This window comes from Diadema antillarum, unplaced genomic scaffold (genome assembly GCF_040938485.1).
Source record: "Diadema antillarum isolate AM-2024a unplaced genomic scaffold, OU_Dant_1.0 seq00000462_RagTag, whole genome shotgun sequence".
Classification (NCBI taxonomy): domain Eukaryota; kingdom Metazoa; phylum Echinodermata; class Echinoidea; order Diadematoida; family Diadematidae; genus Diadema; species Diadema antillarum.
In genome coordinates, this window is record NW_027271433.1 from 1,944,329 (window position 1) to 1,970,739 (window position 26,411).

The 26,411-nt window shown below is 34.4% G+C and overlaps 1 long non-coding RNA gene across 1 annotated transcript; it reads right to left on the reverse strand.

Annotated features, from left to right (window-relative positions):
* Positions 1-1,593: 1,593 nt before the first annotated feature.
* On the reverse strand, positions 1,594-25,478 carry LOC139733169 (uncharacterized). The gene is made up of 4 exons (XR_011711067.1): positions 25,373-25,478; positions 23,623-23,708; positions 22,567-22,652; positions 1,594-1,855 (listed from the first exon to the last, which is right to left on the reverse strand). It is a non-coding gene; the product is annotated as an uncharacterized lncRNA (long non-coding RNA).
* Between the last annotated feature and the right edge of the window lie 933 nt (positions 25,479-26,411).

A 26,411-nucleotide genomic window follows, 5' to 3' on the forward strand; every position in this document is an offset into this window, starting at 1 on the left:
AAAGGAGAGACAACTCCTGCTCTCCTTTGAAGCCATGCGCGGCACCGCTGAGAAGTTACGCGCTTAACTACAGGTGGAAATCAGGTGCTTTGACAAAAGAGAGCATCAAAAATTGGGACTAGCGCTCTCACTTCTAGAAATACTTGCCCTTACTGCATTTTGCTCTCTCTCTTTCAATGTGATGGCAACAATGAACTTGTGTACCTTGAATTGGAGCAGCGAATCAAAATGCAGCGTAAAACTGACAATTTAACAGCAAATAGTTTAAAAGCACGCTGGTGCACGCTTTAGCGGAGTACTTTATTTGAAAAATCAAAATATCCCAGATATAAGGATAGAAAGCTAACATGCGGAAATGTGCGCATCAAAAATATGAGGTTTTTAAGATTTTTTCAATTTGCGCATTAGGAAGAAACTAGAAATACATGTTTATAATATTGAATTCTTTCCTAAACTACTCTTAATCAATTCGAGTTATTTCATTTAAAATTTTACGGGGAAATAAAGCTTGTAATTCAACAAAAGGTGAAATGCGTTCTTTGTCTCCGAACTTTGCCATGCAACTAGAGCAGTGCAGCGCATAACTTCAAAGCGTATAGTGGAATGCCAGACATCCCATTTAACGCTTTGAACCAAAACATGTGTTTGCATGAATTACGAAGAGTTGTCTCTCCTTTTCTAACACCTCCCTGGTTTAAACCAGGTCCAGGTTTAAACCTCCTTTGATAATTCGATCCTATGGGTTGAACTTACCATATCTCTGTCATTTAAAGTTTGTGTTACTTAGATGCCGACTACAACTTATTCGATTTGATATAATGCTAAAATATTCAGCCTTATTTTCAATCATTTGTTGCTGTTATATAGAAAGTCAATTTAAAGATCCAGTAACACTACACTCTTTGTTAATTTTCATGAATACAAATAGGAAAGCACCAATCAGAAGGTGGGTAACTCTTTACACCAACACCATGATGGGGGGGGGGGGGGGCACATTTTGTTTGCCAAAATTTCATAAGCAACAATGAAATGCCTGATTGGAAACTATTGAACTATTAACATTTTTACAGAACAGAATGATATCCAATAACCATCCTACTATGGTATGAAAACATTAACATCTGCAACAACTGCATTGGGTTCGCCAGCACAATTATGCACTTTAAACAAAGAGTATGAGAAAGTTAGCTTTTATTGTTTTGGTCTTTGATTTTACGAAAATAAGTGTCCTACACTTTCTGACAAATCTGACACCCATCCTAGCCTGAATCAAAAACATGATTGACACTAAGCTCTAAACAAAGATTATGAAACAATTCTTTATTACACTTTGGTTCTTGATTTGTCCCTCTCTCTGTCTATTGCATACCATAAGATCATTGCTGAACAGGAAATTTTTGTGTTAAATTCCAAATGTGTATAGAAAATACTATTAAAAAAAGATTTTTCTATCACTTAACTAATAAACACTCAAAGAATATTAAAAAAAAACAAGCACTTAATGCATACTGCTTGATGATATAAACAATGTTGTGTGCAAGTCTTTCATTGTAGATGTTTAAAGAGAAGTCTACAGGTTTTTTTTTTTACCTGCAGGCTATGTTTTGCTTGAAACTGTTGAGAATGTAATCTTTGATATTATGCCAGGTTCTGTCATGCAAGATGGGCTCCTCTTTTAGGCACTGCTCAATTTGTGATTGACCAGGAAGAGTGTTGGTCAAAATAAGTTGACGGAAGTGACGTTGTACTGCTGCTTTTTCACCTGGACACCACTGCTGCCATTTCCTGATATTCCGATTCCTTGTCTTAGGTGGGTGTTTTCTCTTTGTACTTCTCACTGGAGCCACCGAAGACTCTGCATCCAGACACGGAGAATGTCAAAATGAAAAAGTGAAACAACTTGCTAATATGATGTGACAACAATAATAAGAAGACAAATCAGAAACACAGGCAAAACCACAACAGAAACAAGTGTCAAGTAGGAACAAAGGGGATTACAGTTAGGGACAGTGAAATGAAAATCCCTTATTGAAGAGTAGGTAGGAAGAGGAGAAGCAGAAGAAGGATTTGGCATATGAGGGGCAGGAGAAGAAGTAAGAGTATGAGAAAGCAGAAGCAGAAGGAGAACAAGGAGAAGAAGGAGGAAGTGAAGTGTTAAGGGCAGAAAAGGATGAGGATGATGAGGACAGCAAAGACACCGACAGCAAAGAAGAAAGGAAGATAGCAGGAGTGGGTTGAGGAGGAATAGAAGGATGACTATCTAACCACTTGATCCGCTTCATTTTCTTTAGCCGTGGGGTGTCGATAGTGGAAGATGAAATGGATTATGCTAGGATATATGTTGTCATTAACAGTAAGGATTTTGGGATTCAGTTCAATGTTTAAAGGGTATGTACAGTTCTGGTCGAGGTGAAGATTTAGCTTTTAACGTTTTGTGAGATATTCAGAAACCACTCTATGACATGTGAAAGAGCATGCAGTTCTAAGGGGTATCAAAAGTTTATTCGATGAAAATCGGTTTTGAAATGGCTGAGATATCCAAAAACAAGGTGAAACAAAGAGATACTAATAAAGTTGGGGTATGTCGCCTTTTATTATTAGCACTTTCTTGGATATCTCAGCCATTTGAAAACCAATTTTCATCAAATAAACGTTGAATCCTTCTTAAAATTACATGCTCTTTCATATTTCATAAGAGGCTTTTCATTATCTCACTTAGGAATGTTCAAAACATGAATCCTTACTTCAACCAGTACTGTACAGTCCCTTTAAAGGATATTGATGCTTTTATAGCATTCAGAAATCATTAATTTAAAACAGCCATTTTATGATTAAGTCTGATGTCAAGGATTGGTATATGCCTACCCACATGATACACTCTTAAAAAGAAAAGAGTAAATCAACATCAAAAGTGGCGAGGAGTGACAGCATTTTTACAGGTTGCATTCACCCTTTTATCTAGCTGAATCCAACAGTTAGATGTGCTAGATACAGCAAGAAAAGGAGAGAACACAACATCTTTAAAACGCTGTCACTCCTCGCCCCTTTTAAAATGCTGATTACTTACTCTTTTCTGTTACTGTAGCTAAGTAGAACTAGTACAGAATACCATCCCAAAGATAATTAGTGCAGCCATTAAGCATCTGTTCAATTCATGATCAACTGCTGAACTTCTATTGTTTAGTTCAAAGTAATTGGCCTCTTCAGACTTATTGTGATGACAAGCGTTAAGAAAATTCCACATTTTTATTGTTGCTTCGTCACTACAAAGCTGCACTTTTAATATTTAGTAAGACCAACATGATAGTAATTACTACTCCTTTTTTGGCAAAAATGCTAAAATACATGTAGAAAAAGAAAAGGAGTCACAGTCCTTTCCAACTCAGAGTAAGTTCATCGTCCTACATTCATGCATGCCGGGGGCATCACTAGACCATTTTGAAGGGGGGGGGGGGGGGTGTTATTAGACCAAATTTCAAGACATCAAATGAAGAAACATAACAATTTTCTGACAACCCCCCCCCCCAAAAAAAAAAAAAAAAAATCATCAACTTTTTGAGCTTTGCTGATTGCTTATTAAAATTGAAAATTTGCCGACAAAATATTTGAATGGGGGTGGTGGTGTCACAGCCCCCCCCCCCCCCCGCAACGCTGCTAGTTAAATTCAATCCAATTTTTTCAATTCAATACTTTAAAGTTCAGCAGTTTAAAGTTGATTCCTTAAAATGGTGCAGAAGTTAGGACATTCACTAGTTTTGAATGGACAAACAGATGAACAAGCATAATGTAGGCAAGCAGACAAACCTGAAAAAAATTGATGGAAAACCCCCAAAATTCAGCAAGAGAAAGTATTTCACAGAAAATTTTGTTAAAATACATTGCAAGCAGCCCTACTCGAGGAGTCAGACATCTACATGCAACTACTCTACAACATAAATGAAGCAGAAAATACTCAAATCAAAACCAAGGAATCAGTAGGTCTTGTAAAGATATTTCCTTAACATAGAAAGAAAATCATTTTAATAATCTACCATGGGAGTATAATAACTAGTAGCTGCTTGGTGGAGGTCTGCACTCTCAGAGTGCTTTCTAGTTTGTAATCTTCTTGTACAATGTCACCACTCTTATATTTCGAAACCATCATAAACACACAAAGTTGCATTCAAAAATGCTCGTTTCCTATGGAGGATGTCACCACACTTTTTGTAATGTATGTATTAGAATATCATCACTTTTAGAGTTAGCAAACCCCAAACACACATCATTACTGCATTTCCAATCTGTATGTCACCACTCTTATGCATAATTATATGCTAAGACAAAAAAAAAAACCACACATATGAAGTTTCTACGTATCAGAATGTCATCACTTTAACATTTTACATTTATATACACACACACATCATTATTATATGCAATCTTCTTGTACATGTACAATGTTACCACTAAAACCATGCACACATAAACACACAAAGTTTTTTTTATATGTTAAGATGTCACCACTTTAACAGTTTAAAAGTATATTGAATATACACACACTCACCATTATCTGCAATCTTCTTGTACAAGGTCATGACTCTTACATTTCAAAACCATATACATAAACACACAAACAAAAAGTTTCTATTTACAGTTCGACCTCGATTATCCAGCCATGTCGGGACCAGCGCTCATCCGGATAAGCGAATTGGCTGAAGGCGTCCCAATAATAGAGTTTTCCCAATAAAAGGAAGCCGGATAATCCAGGTCGAACTGTATTAGAATGTCATCACTTTAATAGCGTAAAATATACACAAATCCACACCATGATTTGCAATCTTCATGTATAATGTCACCACTCTTACATTTCAAAACCATGCAAACATCAATGCACAAAAATTTATAAAGTTTCTATGTATTAGAATGCCATTACTTTAGGAGTCACCTACCATTAATCTTCATTTGGTTGCTGTGGGTGACCAAAACATTCATGTTGTTTTTACCTAAATTTATCTAAAATTCCATATTAGTCACTTAATGTTTCACATTTAGCCTAAGAATTAAGCTCTGGAATTAAACAATTTTGAAAATGTAGACATTCCTATATAAAATAAAGGCAAAGATAAATATGGAAACATAACTTTATTTTTTTGACCCTTGCCACATCAAAGTTGCACCCTTGTGAAACTGACCATATCAGAGTATTGACATTGTACAAGGAGATTCCTAATAATGGTGTGTGTATGTGTACATGTACAGTTTGTATACTTTTAAACTGTTAAAGGGGTGACATTTTTATACATAAAAACTGTGTGTTTATGTATGCATGGTTTTGAAATGTAAGAGTGGTAACATTGTGAAAGGAGATTGCAAATAACGGTGTGTATTGTATGTGCAGTATTGATAATACAATCTGTTAAAGTGGTGACAGCTTGATACACAATAACTTTGTGTGTTTATGTATGCATGGTTTTGAAATGGAAGAGTAGTGACATTGTACAAGAAGATTGCATATAATGGTCTGTGTTTGTCCATACAAGTGTTGAAGTGATGACATTCTCATAGAAACTTCATGTTTTGTGTTTAAGCATATGCATGGTGTGTATGTGTGTGTATGTATAGAATTAAACTGTTTAAGTGGTGACATTGTAATACATTAATCTTTACATTAATCTGTATGTTTATGTGTTCATGTATGCATGGTTTTGATATGTAAGAGTGGTGACATTGCACAAGGAGATTACTAATAATGGTGAGTTTGTGTGTATATATACTTTTAAACTGTTAAAGGAATTGTACAGTATTGGTGGAGATGAGATTTGGGCTTTTAACTTTAATAATACGAGATACCAAGAAAACACTTACAGGATATAGTACAGAGCATACCCTTGAATTCAAAGTTTATTTGATGAAAATCGGGTTTGGAATGAATGAAACATCCAAAAACAAAGTAAAACAACGCGATCGTAATAAAGTGTGGGTCACAGGTTTTATCAGAATCACTTTTTTAAAAAATATCTCAGCCATTTCAAAACCAATTTTCATCAAATAAACGTTGAATTCCTCATAGAATTACATGCTCTTTCATATTTCATAAGAGGTTTCTCATTATCTCACCAAAAAAATTTAGAAACCTAAAAATTATGTCTCAATCAAAACTGTGCAATCCCTTTAAGTGGTAACATTTTAATTCATAAAAACTGTGTGTGTTTATGTATGCATGGTTTGGAAATGTAAGAGTGGTGACATTGTAAAAGGAGATTGCAATTAATGGTGTGTGTGTGTATGTGTGTGTGTCATGTGTGTATTTGTATATTTTACTCTGTATGTGTGCTTATACCATTAAACTTTGCAAGTGATTCTAAAACAGAGACTATAAATATTTGTGTGTTTATGTATGCATGGGTTTGGCATGTAAGAGTGGTGACATTTTACGAGAAGATTGCAACTAACGGTGTACCTGTATGTATGTATATAGAATTAAACTGTTAAAGTGGTGACATTTTAATACATTTATCTTGATACATTAGTGTTTATGTAGCATGGTTTTGAAATATCACGAGTAGTGACATTGTACATTGTACCCTTATAATTGTACCTTTACCTGTACATTGTACCCTAATAATAGAGGTGGGCTATAGAGGGTCAATTTTAGGTCATATTTACAGAACATACTCATCACACCTTGGTTTGATGACTTTTTGCCTACTGACACCATTTTTGAAAAAAAGAACGAAAAAAATGCAAAATCCGGGGTGCCCCGGCCGAAATCGTAAAAAATCCAAGATGGCCGCCGTTTCGGCTTTAAAAAGACATTTTTGGCCATAACTCGGCTATTTTTTGGTCTATTGTGATGGTTTTGGTGTCTAACCCCATGTTTTAGGGGTCAAGGAAATGGATTATCATAATAATTTTAGTGGAAAACCTAAGCTTCTCCATGAAACTAACCTTTTCCCCATATTTAGGGTTGAATTTCCTTCTCCTTTACCCCTACCCCAACCGCCATTTTTTTGCCTTTTTTTCCGCATTTTTTTCAAGTCATGTTAACTACCATACTTTTGATAACAAGTTCTAGCAATCTGGTCTTTTGTTTTCTACCGACAATACAGCAACAAATAATATACAAATAGCTTACGGTATACATGTATGTGTCATGCCAAAACTGGTATGTGGCTGGTGCATTCAGAATGCACGGTAACTGTGGAACCAGTATTGTACTGTATCTGCTTGATAGTGTCCATTAACATTTTGGTCCTAAGACCTTTAACAATATAAATAAATAAACATAATAATAAATAATAACAAATAACTTACATTATACATGGTTTACACATGTGTCATGCACATATCGGTATAGTGTGGCTTGTGCATTCAGGATGTATGGTACATTGTAACAGAAGCCAGTGCTTATACTGTATCTGCTTTGTAGTGCTGATAAACATTTGGTATTCAGACCTGTAGTGCATGACACATATGTAAACCATGTATAATGTAAGTTATTTGTATATTTCTTGCTGTATTGTTGCAAGAAAACACCACATTGATAGCTAGAACTTGTTATCAAAATGATGGTAGTTAATATGACTTGAAAAAAATACGGAAAAAAGTGCAAAAAATAGCGGTTGGGGTAGGGGTAAAGGAGAAGGAAATTTAACCCTAAATATGGGGAAAAGGTTAGTTTCATGTAGAAGTTTAGGTTTTACACTAAAATTATCATGATAATCCATTTCCTTGACCCCTAAAACATGGGGTAAGACACCAAAATCATCACAATAGACCAAAAAATAGCCGAGTTATGGCTAAAAATGTCTTTTTAAAGCCGAAACGGCGGCCATCTTGGATTTTTTACGATTTCGGCCGGGGCACCCCGGATTTTGCATTTTTTTCGTTCTTTTTTTCAAAAATGGTGTCAGTAGGCAAAAAGTCATCAAACTAAGGTGTGATGAGCATGTTCTGAAAATGTCACCCTCTATAGCCCACCTCTACTAATAATGGTGTGTGTATAAATGTGTACCGGTATGTACTTTTAAACGGTTAAAATGGTGACATTTTGATACGTAAAAACTTTGTGTGTTTATGTATGCATGGTTTTGAAATGTAAGAGTGGTGACATTGTACAAATAGATTGCAGATAATGGTGTGTGTGTGTATGCGGGGTAAATACTTTTAAACTGTTAAAGTGGTGACATCTTGATACATAAAAACTTTGTGTGTTTATGTATGCATGGTTTTGAAATGGAAGAGTGATGACATTGTACAAGAAGATTTCAAATAATGGTCTGTGTTTGTGGTATATGGATACTTTCTATCCCTTAAAGTGATGACAATACAAAGAAAGTTTATAAATATTTGTGCATTTTTGTATGCATGGTTTTGAAATGTACTAAAGAGAGGAGACATTGTACAAGAAGATTGGAAATAATGGTGTGTATACCTGTGTGTATACATACAGTGTTAAAGTGATGACGTATTCTAATTCATAGAAATGTGATATGTTTGTGTGTTGAAGCATATGCATGGTTTTGAAATATTAGAGTGGTGATAGGTAGATTGGAAATAATCTAGTGTGTTTGTGGTGAAATATGCTAACACCTAAAGTAATGGCATTCTAATTCATAGAAACTTTATAATTTTTTTGTGCATTGATGTATGCATGGTTTTGAAATGTAAGAGTGGTGACTTTATACAAGAAGATTGCAAATCATGGTGTGGATGTTGGTATATTTTATGCTATTAAAGTGATGACATTCTAATACAGTTCGACCTTGATTATCCGGCCTCCTTATATTCGGAAAACTCTTATTATCCGGACGCATTCAGGCAGTGAAGGACTTTTTTTTTTCATCCAAAAATTGAGAAAAAACAGTGACTTTAACATCTTTTCATGGATCTATTTCACTAATTGCATAAGATAAGAATGATAGGTTTCTCAATATCTAATGACTGAGGTAAAACATGTGTGATTTTCACATAAAGATATAACATACTTTATTTTTATGAAGACGTTAACGATACAATTTTGTGCTGGCTAGCATAGATTACACCAACGTTGTGGGGTACACTACCTGCCTACCTGCCTAGCTGCCAGTGCACTGGGACAGCAGCTTGGATGGCAGCTACATTAACACTGTGTCTCCCATATCCAGCCAATTCGCTTATCCGGATGAGCCCCGGTCCCGACATGGCCGGATAATTGAGGTCGAACTGTACATAGAAACTTTTTGTTTAAGTGTGTTTATGTATATGGTTTTGAAATGTAAGAGTAATGACATTGTACAAGAAGATTGCAGATAATGGTGTGTGTGTGATACTTTTAAACTGTTAAAGTGGTGACATCTTAATACATTTTGTGTGTTAATGTGTGCATGGTTTTAGTGGTAACATTGTACAAGAAGATTGCATAGAGTGTGTGTGTGTATAATAATGATAATAGTGAGACTCTTATAAAGTGCTCATATCTACCTAAAAAAGATACTCAAGGCGCTATAGAATAGAGTACAAATTGTGTCACGTTGCAACAGTATCACAGAAAATAATAAGACACTAAACCAAGAGACAATAAGCCTATGTATACGTACACATACTATACATACAGGTATACAATACTGTGTGTTGACATGGAAAGTGTTAAAGTGATGACATTCTGATACGTAGAAACTTCATATATGTTTCTTTTTGTTTTTTGTTTAAGCATATTTCATGGTCAGTTTTACAGTAAAGGGTGTAACTTTAATGTGGCAAGGGTCAAAAATTAAAGTTGTGTTTCCATTCTTATCTTTGCCTTTATTTTATAAAGGAATGTCTATATTTTCAATATTTTGTCATTCCAGAGCTTAATTCTTAGGCTAAATACGAAAAATGAAGTGACTATTATGGAATTTGAGATAAATTTAGGTAAAAACAACATGAATGTTTTGGTCACCCATAGCAACCAAATGAAAATAAATGGTGGATGTAATGCAACTTTTCATTTGCTGTGAACATATATTTGAAATATCAAAACACTTTTCCCCCAACAGATATTCACTCTTGCAATTATTTGGATGTGAACTTCAAATTCCAAGGTAAAAATGGTACCTGACAAACTATTTTTAAGTTAAAAGAATGTTATAGAAGCAAGAGCCACTCTAAACATAGCCCCAAATTATCTCTTGGTAACAAACATTTATCAATCCAAATCCCAAAGAAATTCAATTATTTTTAACAAAGTTGAAATTTTCAGATTTCTGTGTTTCGGAGGCTTCGGTTAACAAAGTAGTGCGTTTCGGAGGCTTCAAAACTGTTAACACAAAGTTCTAGTCCTGTATTCACTTAAAATAATAAAACTACAGTAAGCAACTATCACAACACCAGTGCTAGAATAACAACAGGGCATCAATAAAATGTGAATAACAGTATACAGATGTACATTTTATGGCAGTACATAATGTCAACTCTTCATACTTATTATTATCAGGAAATTGGCTTCCACAAAAGGTCAATAGCACAATCAGGATTATGCAATTGTGTAACATTGCAAAAATGAAAAAAACTTGGTGAAAATGTTTTTTTTTTTTTGTTGTTTGTTGTAGCTGAGTGTTCAAATTTTCATTTCATGTAAAGAAAGAGTCAACATTTTGCATTAAACTGCGCATAAATTAGCATTTAAATTAGGGGTGTCGAATTACATTGAAATGACTAATATATTGGAAAAATTCATTTTAAAAAAAAGGAGAATGTTTTTTTCATCTGATATTGCTGTTAGATATTCCTGATAAATATCCCTTTCATTCACCACCAGCACATAGCTATGACATATCACAAAATATGAATGAATTTCATATTTTCACTTCTCAAAATGGATGATCAATTTTGTAGGCATTATTTTGAATTCAAATAAAACCACTTTTACATATTTTATCATATTTCCCTTTTGCCAAAGAGTGAAGAGGCGAAACTTCAGGAATAGGTAACAGACATATAGTGGCCATTATTACAAATTTTTATGAAATTAGGGCTGGTACTTTGGAAGATATCATATTTTTCATCAAAAAATTATCTGTACAGTTTGACCTTGAATGTGCGCACAGTATTTGGATCAATTCTCATATTTGTAAACAGAGATAGAAGAATGAATGTGAGATTTATGATGACTTGAGTTGATATCCAAGCTGTGACACTCAAACAATGACATATTAAGCCAAAATACTATGTTTTTGCTTATGATACCTTTAGAAATTGAACAAGCATTGAAATATGAACACTGAACACTTATTATATGACCTTCATGCAGTATAACATGGGCGTGTATCGCACTTTTTTATGCTTAGCAATTTGTAAAAATATAGAAAAATAAGTTCCTATTGCTCAAATTTGCTCAAATTTTCACACAATAGATTTCTACATATGTACAATTCATGGTTAAAAAAACAAGGATATTCAATAAGGGGAAAAAATTGTTTAAAGTAGTCAAATTAGGATATACCTCACTGAAAATACTGAAAAACGGCTGCACTTATTTTACTCAGCATTTGAAAATGGCTCAAAACTCAAAACTGGCCGAACATTTATTGGCAAACAGCGCACCATATTGTAGTGTGTCTTCAGTACTTTCAGGAAAGGCAGAAAAATAAGCTGTTTCTCCATGTATAGCTGTACAGCATGGGTTAAAAGGTCACAATGTCACAAAAATAAGCCAACATTACACTCCTACCAGGATGGGACTCCAGACCTTATAACTTTCTCCAGCTGAAAGAACCACTGTTTTTTATTGCATGCAAGCAATGCCAGGAAAAAATCCATTAATTTGATACCAAACACATAGGGGTAGACCTAAAATATGGACCTCAAATCTTGATTTTACGTAAGTTGTAAAACGCTTTTTTTTTTGACGCAATACGTGGATTTGGGGGACTTTTTGGTAATTAATCTTTGATAATTAACAGTAAATGAGAAGAAATTAGCTATTGTCTTACCACATGTGATTACTGATGTCTTAGCATGCTGCATGTGAATTTTTAAGTCAGTTGGTGCATTCTTTTAGAAGTTACAATTTTTTAAAGTGAGAAAGTCATGATTGCATAACCTGATTGTGCTTATCACCAAAAGTGAATAACAATCTGTGTACACTTTGAGCGATTCTCAGTTCGAATTTATGACATTACGTGTACATGTGGCAATATGATTCTAAAGGAAACTGCAACAGTGGCAATAAAGGTAACACTGATTAGGAACATCTTTTTTTGGCGGCTTGAAGTTAGCAGCAACACATGTTTCGGAGGCTTCATCATAACTGTTAACATGCAAAAAATGGTCCATTTTAATGTGATATGAAGTACATTAATGCAGCTGATTGTTTCCAAATAACTAACAATGTTGTAACATGTGAAATAGTATAATATGTATGCAGAAAAAAGACTTTCCATCATTTGTTAAGAGACAAAGAAAAGTATCATTTTAAATCTTTAAGCTCAGTTGTATATTTGCATGTGTACATGTATATGACTGTGGCAGTGCAGAACATGAGTAGGCTACGCACATGTACAGCTGTATGCATTTGTCAAACTTTTCACCATAATACAAAAAGAGTTACTTTCAATGAGTTTGAACTGCAGCTAGACTTAATGCAAAGATTATGTTTGCTTGCTTTATTTGCATTTTATAAGGACAGTTTGTGGGATGTACAACCACCCATCATAATTGTATATCACATGTGAAATCGATTTCAGCTGTTGATGAGAATGGGATGTATAGAAAATAGACTATGTGATGGCATGACAGTTAGAATACAACATAGTCTTGTAAAATATAAAAATGGGTAAAGGCTTTTAAACATTCTTTTGCATATGGACCATGCCTAATATCCTCATATGTATAGCTATCAATTGCAATGATCATGGTCATAGAACAGCAATCTAAAATGCTGATTAGCCATTCCATGTAAAGGTTATCATCAAACTGAAAAAAATGGAGTTGAAATAATCATATGGGTGATATTATCATGGAGATAAAAGTTGAAATGGTCAAGATCCCATTCATCTTTTTGAATTACCTGTTGAAAAGATACATACCCTATCGTATACCCATGACTGTGTATGAATTTTGAATTTAAAAAATGTTGACCAAATGTATAGTTCCCTCTATTATGATAGGTAGAATTTTGCTTTCTTTTTCTGTGGTATACAAGTCACCTCTGTTTCATATCATTTTCTCTTATTTTTTACGCTTCAAAGGCTTCTTTTTTATAGTTATTGTATAAAATTCCAGTTTGTGTGACTCCTGTGACAGGTAGGAGGTCTGTTTTTTAAGGTAACACTAGTAAAACATTGAGAACTTGCAAACAGAACTTTTACTGTTTCTAAAATGACAACCTTTTAGCAAAAGCAGATTAAAAAGGAGCAAATGTGATTAAATATCTGAGTTTGTTTTAGAATATAAGCCCACAGACTACAGTTTTAACCCTTTGAATTTCAAAATACACTTAGGGGGTTGTAACTTTTTTCCAGAAAAGCCAGGACTAAACAGACTATGAAGATTTCAATCATTTCAATATTGTTCTTCATGAACATAACTTCTCCAGTCACCCACCCATGTAAACTACATGTACCCCATGGCAACAGTCTATAAGTAGAGGTATATTATGTCATTTTAAACAATCCTATCCCAACCATTACTGTCCATATACTGCACCGAGAACTACATCCGCAAACATGTCATAGAGTGTCACACTGCTGTCACACATGTATGATAAGAGATGTTTCGTAACACAAGTTATATTTTGTTTACTCAAAAATACTCAAGTGGTTACTGCCAGCATGACAAAATATGGAAAATAGAGTATAGTATCAAGATTGTGTTGCACCTACCATACATCAGATCTGACAATACATAATTGTACAGATTGATATGAAAACCTGTCTGAATGAAGTAATCAAATGTCAAAATTCCAAAACAATACCCTGTGATGCACGTCACACCACAGAAATGATAATCTGCAGGATATTAGCTATTTTCTATCCAATCACAAATTTATTGGTTACTTTCCTCCAAATAAGTATTGGAGATGAAAGCCAAAGAACTTGTTAGGAAATGGAAAGCTGAAAAAGGTCAGATTTTAGTATGGCAAAAACAAATGCCATGTGAGTAACAATGGAATGGATTTGTCAATATGTTAAAATGGACATGTAGAAGATTGTGTTTTGAAACTATTACACTCAGATGGTAGTGAGTCGAAAGTTTGCTTTTGATCATGCATAAATGGTACAACCTATTCAAAAGTAATATATTTCTTAGTTTTGTGTATGCTTCCCTTTTGAATAACCCTCTATTAAAATCCTTGAATCTTCAGGCCAGGAAGAATGTTCAGTTAAAAAAAAAAGAAGGAAAAAAAGTATATTTAATACTAAATAATCAAGTAATTATTTGGTCTTCATTTTTTAAGCCTGACCAGTCGAAAGAGTGATAAAAAATGGTACACAAAACTTCATCTTCTCTCAAGAGTAAAAATGAGATATCCAACTTAATAAGAACATTGATGTGTCCACAACTATTTGCTTTGTTGCACTACTGTTGCATGATGTAGGCATGCACACTAGCTGGAAGTCATTTTCATTTCTCACAATATCTAGCCTATTCCGTTGTTTCAAAAGGAAACCTACAAAATAAATGCTTTTCACACATTTAAACAACTGTGTAAACCTTGTTTGATGAACCAACAATTCTCATTCAGTCCAAACAGTTATTTAATAGACTCAGAATGGATCAAAACATTCCATTAACATGCTGTTAACATGAAATGAAGCCTCCAAAACGTCTGGAAAATTCATTTGGTATGCCTTATGTTTTTATGAAAATCATCATGTTATGTAGAAAGTGATGGGTAAATTGTGTCTTTTTTGGTTGATATACACTGTTTAAACATATTTGTGGGGCAACATCCTCATCTGCCAATATTTCATTACTGAATGAAAAGGTGAGTTGATGTATGACACGTCTGCGCTGTTAAAGAAAAATAGGTAAATTGATAGTAAATCTATATTGGTGAGTAAACAAAGGAGCCAGAAAACTGAATGTGATAAAATATCTTTTAGATATGTCATAAATGATCATTGGGTGGGTGAACAATGAATGTAATTTAATTTTGTCCAGAGAAAATCACGAAAATGCAGTGTTAACATCCTTCTGAAGCCTCCGAAACCACTTTTTCTCTATAAAGTGTATTGGCTCAAAATATTATTGCAGTATCACAATGTTTTAATTATTTTTGTTGTCTGCCCATGGCTGTTGATGATTTCATGGCATAATTTGAGGCAGACACTCAAAGAATTTATCAGAAATGTTAAATTAGATGTTTCTGCTGTTTCGGAGGCTTCAATGTGTTTCGGAGGCTTCACATGTTAACGGAAAATGTGTACTGTCTCCTATTTTCAGAGAGTTTGGCAGATCTTAACTATTTTTGGTTTATTAGGTTAGGGCCCCATGTCCTACATTTGACATATATAGATTGGGTCTCTTCTCTCATCTGTATTCATATTATTTGATTAAACACTTTGTTTCGGAGGCTTCAAAACTGCTAACGGAAATTTCTCTCGATGAAGTAAAATCATCACAAAATTTCAAATAGCCCTAGAACCAAGTAAACTTTGATGTAAGTCTAAAGTTTAGCTGTACCTTAATATTTTCAGCATAAAAGAAAGTAACCAAAACACATCCACTGATCATTACTGTCCGTCAAAGTTTGCTCACAATTGTTAACGGAAAATGAAACCTCCGAAACCTCAAATTTGAAGACATAGTATTCTAAAATATGGGGCCAGCTACCAACCAAACTAATTTGGTCTTTTCAATTGACCATACAACTATGCTTTTAACATAAAAAAATTAGATCTCCGCAGTTGCTGTAGAAAATTATTAACATTTCAAAAATTTCACATAAATTTCAATGCAACAAAATGGTCATTTTTAGGGTACATTACGATGTGACTGTCAAAACAAAACGCATCAATACCTGGACCTGACTATGCTACCCAACGTGGCTACTCATGAGGTGACTCACATGGGAAAAAATCTTTGAGATCTATAAATCTATGTGTTCAGGGTGGGCGAAAAGACTAAAAATTGAAAGTTACACCCTTTACCGTAAAACTGACCATATACTTTTAAATTGTTGAAGTGGTGAAATCTTAATACAGAAAAACTTTGTGTGTTTATGTATGCATGGTTTTGAAATGGAAGAGTGGTGACAATGTGCAAGAAGATTGCATATAATGGTGTGTGTTTGTTGTATGTAAAGTGTAGACGTGATGACATTCTGATAGAAACTTCATGTTTTTGTGTTTAAGCATATGCATGGTGTGTGCGTGTACGTATAGAATTAAACTGTTGAAGTGGTGACATTGTAATACATTAATCTATATTATACATTAATCTTTATGTTTGTGTGTTCATGTACATGTATGCATGGTTTTGACAATTGAAAAGTGGTGACATTGTACAAAAGAGATTACTCATAATGGCGAGTTTGTGTGTATATATACTTTTAAACGGTTAAAGTGGTGACATTTTGGTACATAAAAACTTTGTGTGTTTATGTATGCGTGGTTTGGAATTGTAAGAGTGGTGACATTGTAAAAGGAGATTGCAATTAATGGTGTGTGTGTGTGTATGTGTGTATCTAAATATAAACTCTTTATGTGCCACAGTGGAAACCCCCTGTGTGCCACATTGTTCTGAGACACCAATGTGGTCATATGTTGAGAAAACAATCTATTTTCCAAATCTATAAAACCTTTATATATCTCTGTTAAAGTGTATACAAACTGAGCCAAATTGTCGAGAAAATACCAAGCTTTGCTTTGATTGTAAATTCTATGACAAATCTATAATTGCTTTTCTTTCAAATGCCCTGTAGCTACAATGTACATTTCTGTAAATGCATGACTTTTGCACAAAAAGCAGTGACAGAGACTTAGAATTTGCACACAAATTGAGTATGAAACACTGCTAGTTAGTCAATCATCGCATTAAATGCAAGTTATAGACAAAAGGAACGGAATCGTGAGAAACGCTTTCATTCGCATGTGTCACATTTAAATTTTGAGTACAATTTATGTTAAAATGGTGACATCTTAATACATAAAATCTTTGTGTGTTAAAGATGTATGCATGATTTTGAAATGGAAGAGTGGTGACATTGTACAAGAAGATTTCAAATAATTGTTTGTGTGTGTATACATACTTGTAAAGTGTGAAAGTTATGACATTCTAATACCAGGTACACAAAAACCTCATACCAGCTTTAACACATGGTTTTGAAATATGTTATCAGAGCGGTGATATGCAGATTGGAAATAATTGTGTGTGTTTGTGGTATGTGCCTTCCATCTCTTAAAGTGATGACACTACAAAGTAACTTTATAAATTTATGTCTAACACGTGCATTTATGTATGCATTATATGTTTTGACATGTACAAAGAGTGGTGACATTGTTCAAGAAAATGTAAATAATGGTTTGGGTGTGTGTATAACTACCTTTAAACTGTTAAAGTGGTGACATTCTAATACAGAAAAACTTTGTGTGTTTACGTGTGCATGGTTTTGAAATGTAAGAGTGGTGACATTGTACAAGAAGATTGCGTATAAATGGTGTGTGTGTGTACATCTTGTACGTACATGTAAATTGTCAAAGTGATGACATTCTGATAGAAACTTCATATGTTTTTGTGTTTAAAGGACAAGTTCACCTTCATATGTATGTGGATTGAGTGAATGCCACAATATTAATAGAACACATAAGAGAAAGTTTGGGGAAAATCGGACAATCTGTTCAAAAGTTATGAATTTTTACAGTATCTGCACAGTCACTGCTGGATGAGAAGACTACTACAGTGTATGATGTCATATGTGTACAACGATATAAAGAAAATAAAAAGAGAAATTCACAAAACTTCACTTTTTGAATAAAGTGCACATTTCTTCGACATGTTACTGACATATGTTAAGGGTAGTATTATTCCCCCTGCCTTCTGAAAAAGAGAAGTCAAGTGTTCTTTTGTTATGCGAGAAAAGTGAAAATATGTTGAATTTTCTTTATTCTTTCTTGATATCGTTGTACTCATGCGACATCACAAGCTACATTGTATACTAAGTAGTCTTCTCATCCAGTCTTGAGTGAGGAGAAACTTCAAAAATTCATAACTTTTGAACGGGTTGTCCATTTCTCCTCAAACTCTCACTGATGTGTTCTACTAATATTGCTCCATGCACTCAACCCACATGTCTATGAAGGTGAACTTGTGTTTTAAGCAAATGCATGGTTTTGAAATGTAAGAGTGGTAATGTGGGGATTGGAAATGATGGTGAGTGTTTGTGGTATTTATACTTATGTATTCTTGCTAACTCTAAATATGTGATGATTTTCTTATACATAGAAGCTTTATATTTATAAATTCTTGTTTTGTATGCATGGTTTTGAATGGAAAGAGGGGTGACTTTACACTACACGCACCATTATCAGGAATCTCCTTGTACAATGTCACCACTCTTACATTTCAAAACCATGCATGCATAAACACATTTAGATGAATATGTCACCACTTTAACAGTTTAATTCTTTATATTATAGACACACTCACACACAAACACACACACACACACACCATAAGTTGGAATCTTCTTGTACAATGTCACCACTCTTGTATGCCAAATCCATGCATACATAAACACACAAATATCTATAGTCTCTGTTTTAGATTATATTAATAATGCACATCCACACACCATTATTTGCAATCTCCTTTTACAATGTCACCACTCTTTAATATTTCAAGACCATGCATACATAAGCACATAAACATAAAGATTAATGTATAATATAGATTAATGTATTACAATGTCACCACTTTATGTATGATATAGATTAATGTAACAATGTCACCACTTGAACAGTTTAATTCTATACATGATACACACAGACCGTGCATATGCTTTTAAAAAAACACAAAAACATGAAGTTTCTATCAGAATGTCATCACTTCAACACTTTACATGTATAACAAACACACACCATTATGTGCGATCTTCTTGTACAATGTCACCACTCTTCCATTTCAAAACCATGCATACATAAACACACAAAGTTTTTATGTATTAAGATGTCACCACTTTAACAGTTTAAAAGTATACACACACCATTACTAGGAATCTTCTCGTACAATGTCACCACTCTTACATTTCAAAACCATGCATGCTTTTACACATTTAGATTAATGTTTAAATGTCACCTCCTTAACAGTTTAATAGACACACACACACACACACACACACACCATAAGTTGCAATCTTCTTGTACAATGTCACCACTCTTGTATGCCCAAACCATGCATACATAAACACACAAACATCTATAGTCTCTGTTTTAGATTGTATTAATAATAATACACATATATATCCACACCATTATTTGTAATCTCCTTTTACAATGTCACCACTCTTATTTCAAGACCATGCATACATTTAAACATATACAATTTTTATGCATCAAATGTCACCACTTTAACAGTTTAAAAGTATATACACAAACACACACCATTATTAGGAATATCCTTGTACAATATCACCATTCTTACATTTCAAAACCATGCATACATAAACACATAAACATAAAGATTAATTAATGTATAAAGATACACTGTAAATGTATTACAATGTCACCACTTCATCAGTTTAATTCTATTTATACACTCACACACACACACACAAACACACACCATAAGTTGCAATCTTCTTGTACAATGTCACCACTCTTCATATGTCAAAACCATGCATACATGAACACATAAACATAAGATTAATGTATAATATAGGTTAAAGTATTACAATGTCACCACTTCAACAGTTTAATTCTATACATTCACACACACACCATGCATATGCTTAAACACAAAAACATGAAGTTTCTATCAGAATGTCATCACTTCAACACTTTACATGTATAACAAACACACACCATTATATGCAATCTTCTTGTACAATGTCACCACTCTTACATTTCAAAACCATGCATCATAAACACACAAAGTTTTTATGTATTAAGATGTCACCACTTTAACAGTTTAAAAGTATATACAGATACACACACCATTGTTAGGAATCTCCTTGTACAATGTCACCACTCTTACATTTCAAAACCATGCATACATAAACACATAAACATAAAGATTATTTGTATAAAGATAAATGTACTTATGTCCCCATTTTATCAGTTTAATTCTATATATACACAAACACACACAAACACACACCATAAGTTGCAATCGTCTTGTACAATGTCACCACTCATTATATGTCAAAACCATGCATACATGAACACATAAACATAAAGATTAATGTTATAATATAGATTAATGTATTACAATGTCACCACTTAACAACATATATACATACACACACACACCATGCACATGCTTAAACACAAAAACATGAAGTTTCTATCAGAGTGTCATCACTTCAACACTTTAACAAACACACACCATTATATGCAATCTTCTTGTACATTGTCACCACTCTTCCATTTCAAAACCATGCATCATAAACACACAAAGTTTTTATGTATTAAGATGTCACCACTTAAATAGTTTAAAAATACTCTTACATTTCAAAACCATGCATACATCAACACATAAACATAAAGATTAATGCATTTAGAAATAAAATCTCACCACTTTAACAGTTTAATTCTTTATATTATAGACACACACACACACACGTACACACACCATAAGTTATCTTCTTGTACAATGTCACCACTCTTGTATGCCAAAACCATGCATACATAAACACACAAACATCTATAGTCTCTGTTTGAGAATGTCATCACTTGCACAGTTTAAAAGTATATAATATGCACTCACCCACACAATATATCTTCTTGTACAATATCACCACTCTTACATTTCAAAACCATGCATACAAAAACACCAACATTTGTAAAATGTGAATGTATTGTTATCACTTTAAGAGTTAGAAAGATATGATATTCAAATGCACACCATTATTTGCAATCTTCAAGTCACCACTCTTTCTGTTCAAAACCATGCATACAAAACAAGCATTTATAGAGCTTCTTTGTATTTATAAGAAAATCATCTTATTTCGAGTTAGCAAGTATACATATTCACTACCACAAACACTCACCATTATTTCCAATCTGCACATCACCACTCTTACATTTCAAAACCATGCATATGCTTAAACACAAAAACATTAAGTTTCTATCAGAATGTCATCGCTTCAACACTTTACATGTATATACACACACCATTTATATGTAATCTTCTTGTACAATGTCACCACTCTTACATTTCAAAACCATGCAAACAATGTACATAAACACTCACAGTTTGCTATAAAAATGTCACCCCTTTCACAGTTACAAATATATACACACATCATTAGATGCAATCTTCTTGTACAATGTCACCACTCTCACATTTCAAAACCATGCATAAAAATGTATGCACAAATACATACACGTATATAGATGAAGTTTCTTTCATCAGAATATACATTCAAACAATTTTGTTCTAGCAAAAAGGTATGTGCATTTTTTACGCACAATGCGAATGGTAAAATTGTAGCCATAACATCACACTTTCATCACATAAAAATATATTTTCCTGTGCAAAGAGCAAAAGAAGTCGCTTCTTTATATTTTAAACACAAAAAAGTAACCCCCAATCAAAATGACATACCTTTTTAATGAAAAATTGTTGAGTGAAATAACCGAGCAGAAGTGTTTCCATACTTGACTAGTTTTTTAATTAAAATGAGATTGTTCTGTTTAGTCATGCATGAGTTAGAACACATTAAATGCAAAAATGTCACATTTCAGAAATCGAAAGAGTATTTTTTGTTTTGTTTTTAAGGGCACAAGTGTAAGTTGTGTGCTCATTCATGTAACACTCAATTTCACACAGAAGTTAGTAAATACTAGTAGGTATAGAAACAATCCTGCCAAGTTTATTTATTTTTTTTTTTACAACAATGTTTCATTAAAACCTGATGCCATTTTCCTCAGGGTTGACGGGAGTTATTATTATTTTTTTTTGTTGTGTTGATATTGCATCTTCTTTAAAGAGCACACAATTCTGTTCAGATGGTACAAACAATGGGAATCCTGTGAGACCTGAGACAATAATGGCAGATTTGTGAGCCGGCTCATCTTCAATGTACATTATGCAGCTTGTAGCTTCCATTTATAAGTGCAACCATTCTTTGTTTTTTGTTTTGCGCACTTGACGAAAAAGTTACAAGGGTGTATTCCATGGCAACCATTTACCATTGAGAGTGTGCATAAGAAAATTGCGCATCTATTACATTTTGCTAGATAAAAATCACTGAAATATTTTTAGAGATAATGAATAAAGGCTAGGGGGGAACTTACTTCTTTGAGGAGAGTACAGAAAGATTTCATATTACGTAAACAGTATGTTATTACATAGGGTATAGAACATATGTATTTGTACTCACTTTCTCCACTTCCTACATATTGTATGAAATCACAAAACTAATACAATTTGACTTATCTAGAAGGAATACTGATTGCTTACTGTGTCTTTCGTCTAATCAGGTGCCTCGTCATCAATGTCTATGTGTGAAGATGCCTGTCCCTCCCTTCTGTGACAGTATCCATGGGCTGTACGACAATTGGATAAATCATATGACAAAGTTTCGACAGGTCATCATTGGTTTTGAGAGCTAGCATAATGTGCAATGCTTAAGCCTACGCAAAACAACAACAACAAAACAAACAATGTCAGTACCCACTGGACCGACAAGAAAATTGAGCATGTATACCTTTTGCTATTGCTAGCTAAAAATCACCATTTGATATTTGTAGAGATATATCATAAATAAAGGCTGGGGGGAGAGAACTTACTTCTTTGAGGAGTGTATACACAATACAAAGAGATTTGACATTTACTTGAACAGTAAGTATATTATTACATAGGGTATAGTACTAACTACACGCAACCGCACGTCTACCCTCTTGTAGATGTTGTCATTTTCAGCGGTGGGTGTACGTTTCCTTTATGAATATCTTTATTCATTGTAGAAAACTGAAATGCACAAATACATACACGTATATAGATGAAGTTTCTTTGATCAGAATATACATTCAAACAATTTTGTTCTAGCACAAAGGTATGTGCATTTTTTACGCACAATGCGAATGGTAAAATTGTTGCCATAACATCACACTTTCATCACATAAAAATATATTTTCCTGTGCAAAGAGCAAAAGAAGTCGCTTCTTTATATTTTAAACACAAAAAAGTAACCCCCAATCAAAATGACATACCTTTTTAATGAAAAATTGTTGAGTGAAATAACCGAGCAGAAATAACCATTGAGAGTGTGCATAAGAAAATTGCGCATCTATTACATTTTGCTAGATAAAAATCACTGAAATATTTTTAGAGATAATGAATAAAGGCTAGGGGGGAACTTACTTCTTTGAGTACAGAAAGATTTCATATTACGTAAACAGTATGTTATTACATAGGGTATAGAACATATGTATTTGTACTCACTTTCTCCACTTCCTACAGAAATCACAAAACTAATACAATTTGACTTATCTACAAGGAATACTGATTGCTTACTGTGTCTTTCGTCTAATCAGGTGCCTCGTCATCAATGTCTATGTGTGAAGATGCCTGTCCCTCTCTTCTGTGACAGTATCCATGGGCTGTACGACAATTGAATAAATTATAAGTTTCGACAGGTCATCATTGGTTTTGAGAGCTAGCATAATGTGCAATGCTTAAGCCTACGCAAAACAACAACAACAAAACAAACTAGAACCGGAATTTGTCAACACTGACAAATTAGGTGATCTACATCTGAAATACATGTACGTAGCAGACAACAAGCTTTACGTAACACACAAAACGCAAGGGCGTACGTAAAATGTTACCACGGTGCTTCTGGTTGAGAGTTCGTGGTAGCTAGTTCGTTCATTTTGTGAATCATCGCACAATCTACTCCGAAAAATTCAACAATAAGGTCTGGATACCAACAAAACACCAAATTCAACTCAATCATCAGCAAAATATGATGTAGGTGAGTGGTAAAAATTATCTTACTGTTAAAATCAAACAAAATAAAAGACATTTTATGTGATTTTGCCGTCAAAAGCGACGATCGTTTACAACATTAATAAACACTATATGTCAGACTGCTGTGCGAAGCACAGCGGTCTGGTTAGGCTAGATAGTACATGTATTAGTACTCAGTTTCTCCACTTCCTACTGGTACATACTGTATTAAATCACATGTTGTGCATAATTATGCAATGTCACCACTCTTACAATTCAAAGTTACATGTATGCATATTTAATATGCTTTAATAGACATACAAACATGTACATGAAGTTTCTATGTATTAGAATGGCATCACTCGTTCTCTATCATTGTTTTTTTCCCGGCCCAACGCTTAGAAATATGATATTAAGTGCTTTATAAATGTTATGTATTATTATTATTATTATTATTATTATTTAACAGATCACAAGTATAAATACACACACACTTGCTTTTTGCAATCTTCTTGTCATTGTAACCACTTGTGCACTCTTACATTTCAAAGCCATTATGCCTACATGTACTTATAAACAGCTGTGGAGTGTGGTACTTTGTTAGTGGAAGAAGATAAGGAGAAGGATAAAAAGGAGAATGAATAGTACACTATACCCATAACAAACCAGAACAGGAAGGAGGCTTAGTAGCTGTAGCACCCGAGTGCAAAGAAAGCTGATGAAAAGACAGATGGTCGGAATGAACAGGGGAGAAATTGAAGACTAAGGTAACAGAACATGAAAAGCATGACAATGATGTAACTGTTAGAGGAGGAAGGGAACAAAGGAGAATTAATGGTGAAACAGATGATGGAACTAGAACTAGAAAAGGATAGCACGAAGAAGGGGAAGAAAATGGTTAATGGCTGACTACGGTATTATCATTATTGTTATTATTTCATTCATAAAAATTTGTGCATGATAGCAGAACAGAACACTTCGTTCATATCACTGCAAAATGCGTCAGAATTCTAGCCTACTCTACGCTAGGCACTTTCTTCTGTAGAACCAGTATACGGCAGGATTTCTACGTGATCTGGTGTCTGGTGATTCGCACATTTTTGGTGCGGTGAGCTGAGAGGCGGCGTGCAAGAAGAGGCCAGGTGGGCCATTGAGGAGTGGTCACAGAGGCCTACTACAATTTGTTATGTATGGGACTGAAGATTTGCCGTCGTTGCTACAATACGGACACGCAGTGGTGTTGCCTATTTCACGAGTATATCTTACCTTTAAAAAAATAAAATTTAGGCCTATCCAGTAGTCATCACTAACTTACCTTTTCCTTCCGAAGACACAGCAGATGAACAATGTCTCGTGCGAGTTGAGAGAGACGTCTACGTCTAGCTAGCTTCACACCTCCCCAGCAGTCAATTTTCTTCGTCATGTTAGCTACGCAGCGATCGCCGGGTCGCCCAGCGATATTTGCGAGATGACGTCACGCGGCGTACGCGTACGCGTAGGTAGAGCTCCACATAACTGGTGACATCTCCGACAGAAAATTTATGGGGATTCCCCGGGTGTAAGTGAGAGATGGCGCTGTTCAATTTTTCTCCTCTGTCAGGGTATTTGCTTGTTCCTATCCAATTGATGACTATGCTCAGAAAACAGTATAATTTGAAAATTGACTCCATAGGGGGTTCCTCTTCGTAAATTTATGCTCAGTTACAACCGATGACGTCACCAGTTGTCTGTGTGTCACCAGTTTGAAGGTGTGTATCTATATGCATGTCATCGGTTGTAATGGGTGCACAAGTGCACACACATACACACACACACACACACACACACACACACACACGGGCGCGGGCGCGCGCACGTGCGCGTTCTTTCTCTCCCTTTCTGCTGTAAAACTAGAAAATGTTCGCGGCATGAAATTTTCACAAATCGGAGCCGACGGCCTTTTTCGCGGCATGGAATTTTAATGTCATTGACACTGGCAGTCAATGCATGCATAGTGTAGACGGGAACTTTCTCGTGCATTTTTATTCCGTGAATCTTGGCTCTCCGTTAAAATTCTGAAAAATTTCTGGCTTCACAGTATTTTTCTCTTCCATTCTTTCTGTCAGTTTTCCTCTCACGTGACCAATACGTCAGGTGATAGCGTCCAACTATCACTAGGAATATTACAACTATATGCACTACTCAAATCTTTTCCTAAACATGGACTGGCGTTCGAGGTGCCCCTTTTTGGGGACGGGGGACGGGGGAGGGGAAGTGGGGGATGGGGGACCGGGTCGTCATGTTTTGCATTGTCTTTCTTTTTTCCTGGGCTCAGCATAGATGACTGAAAACTACAATGCATGCCGTGTGGCAAC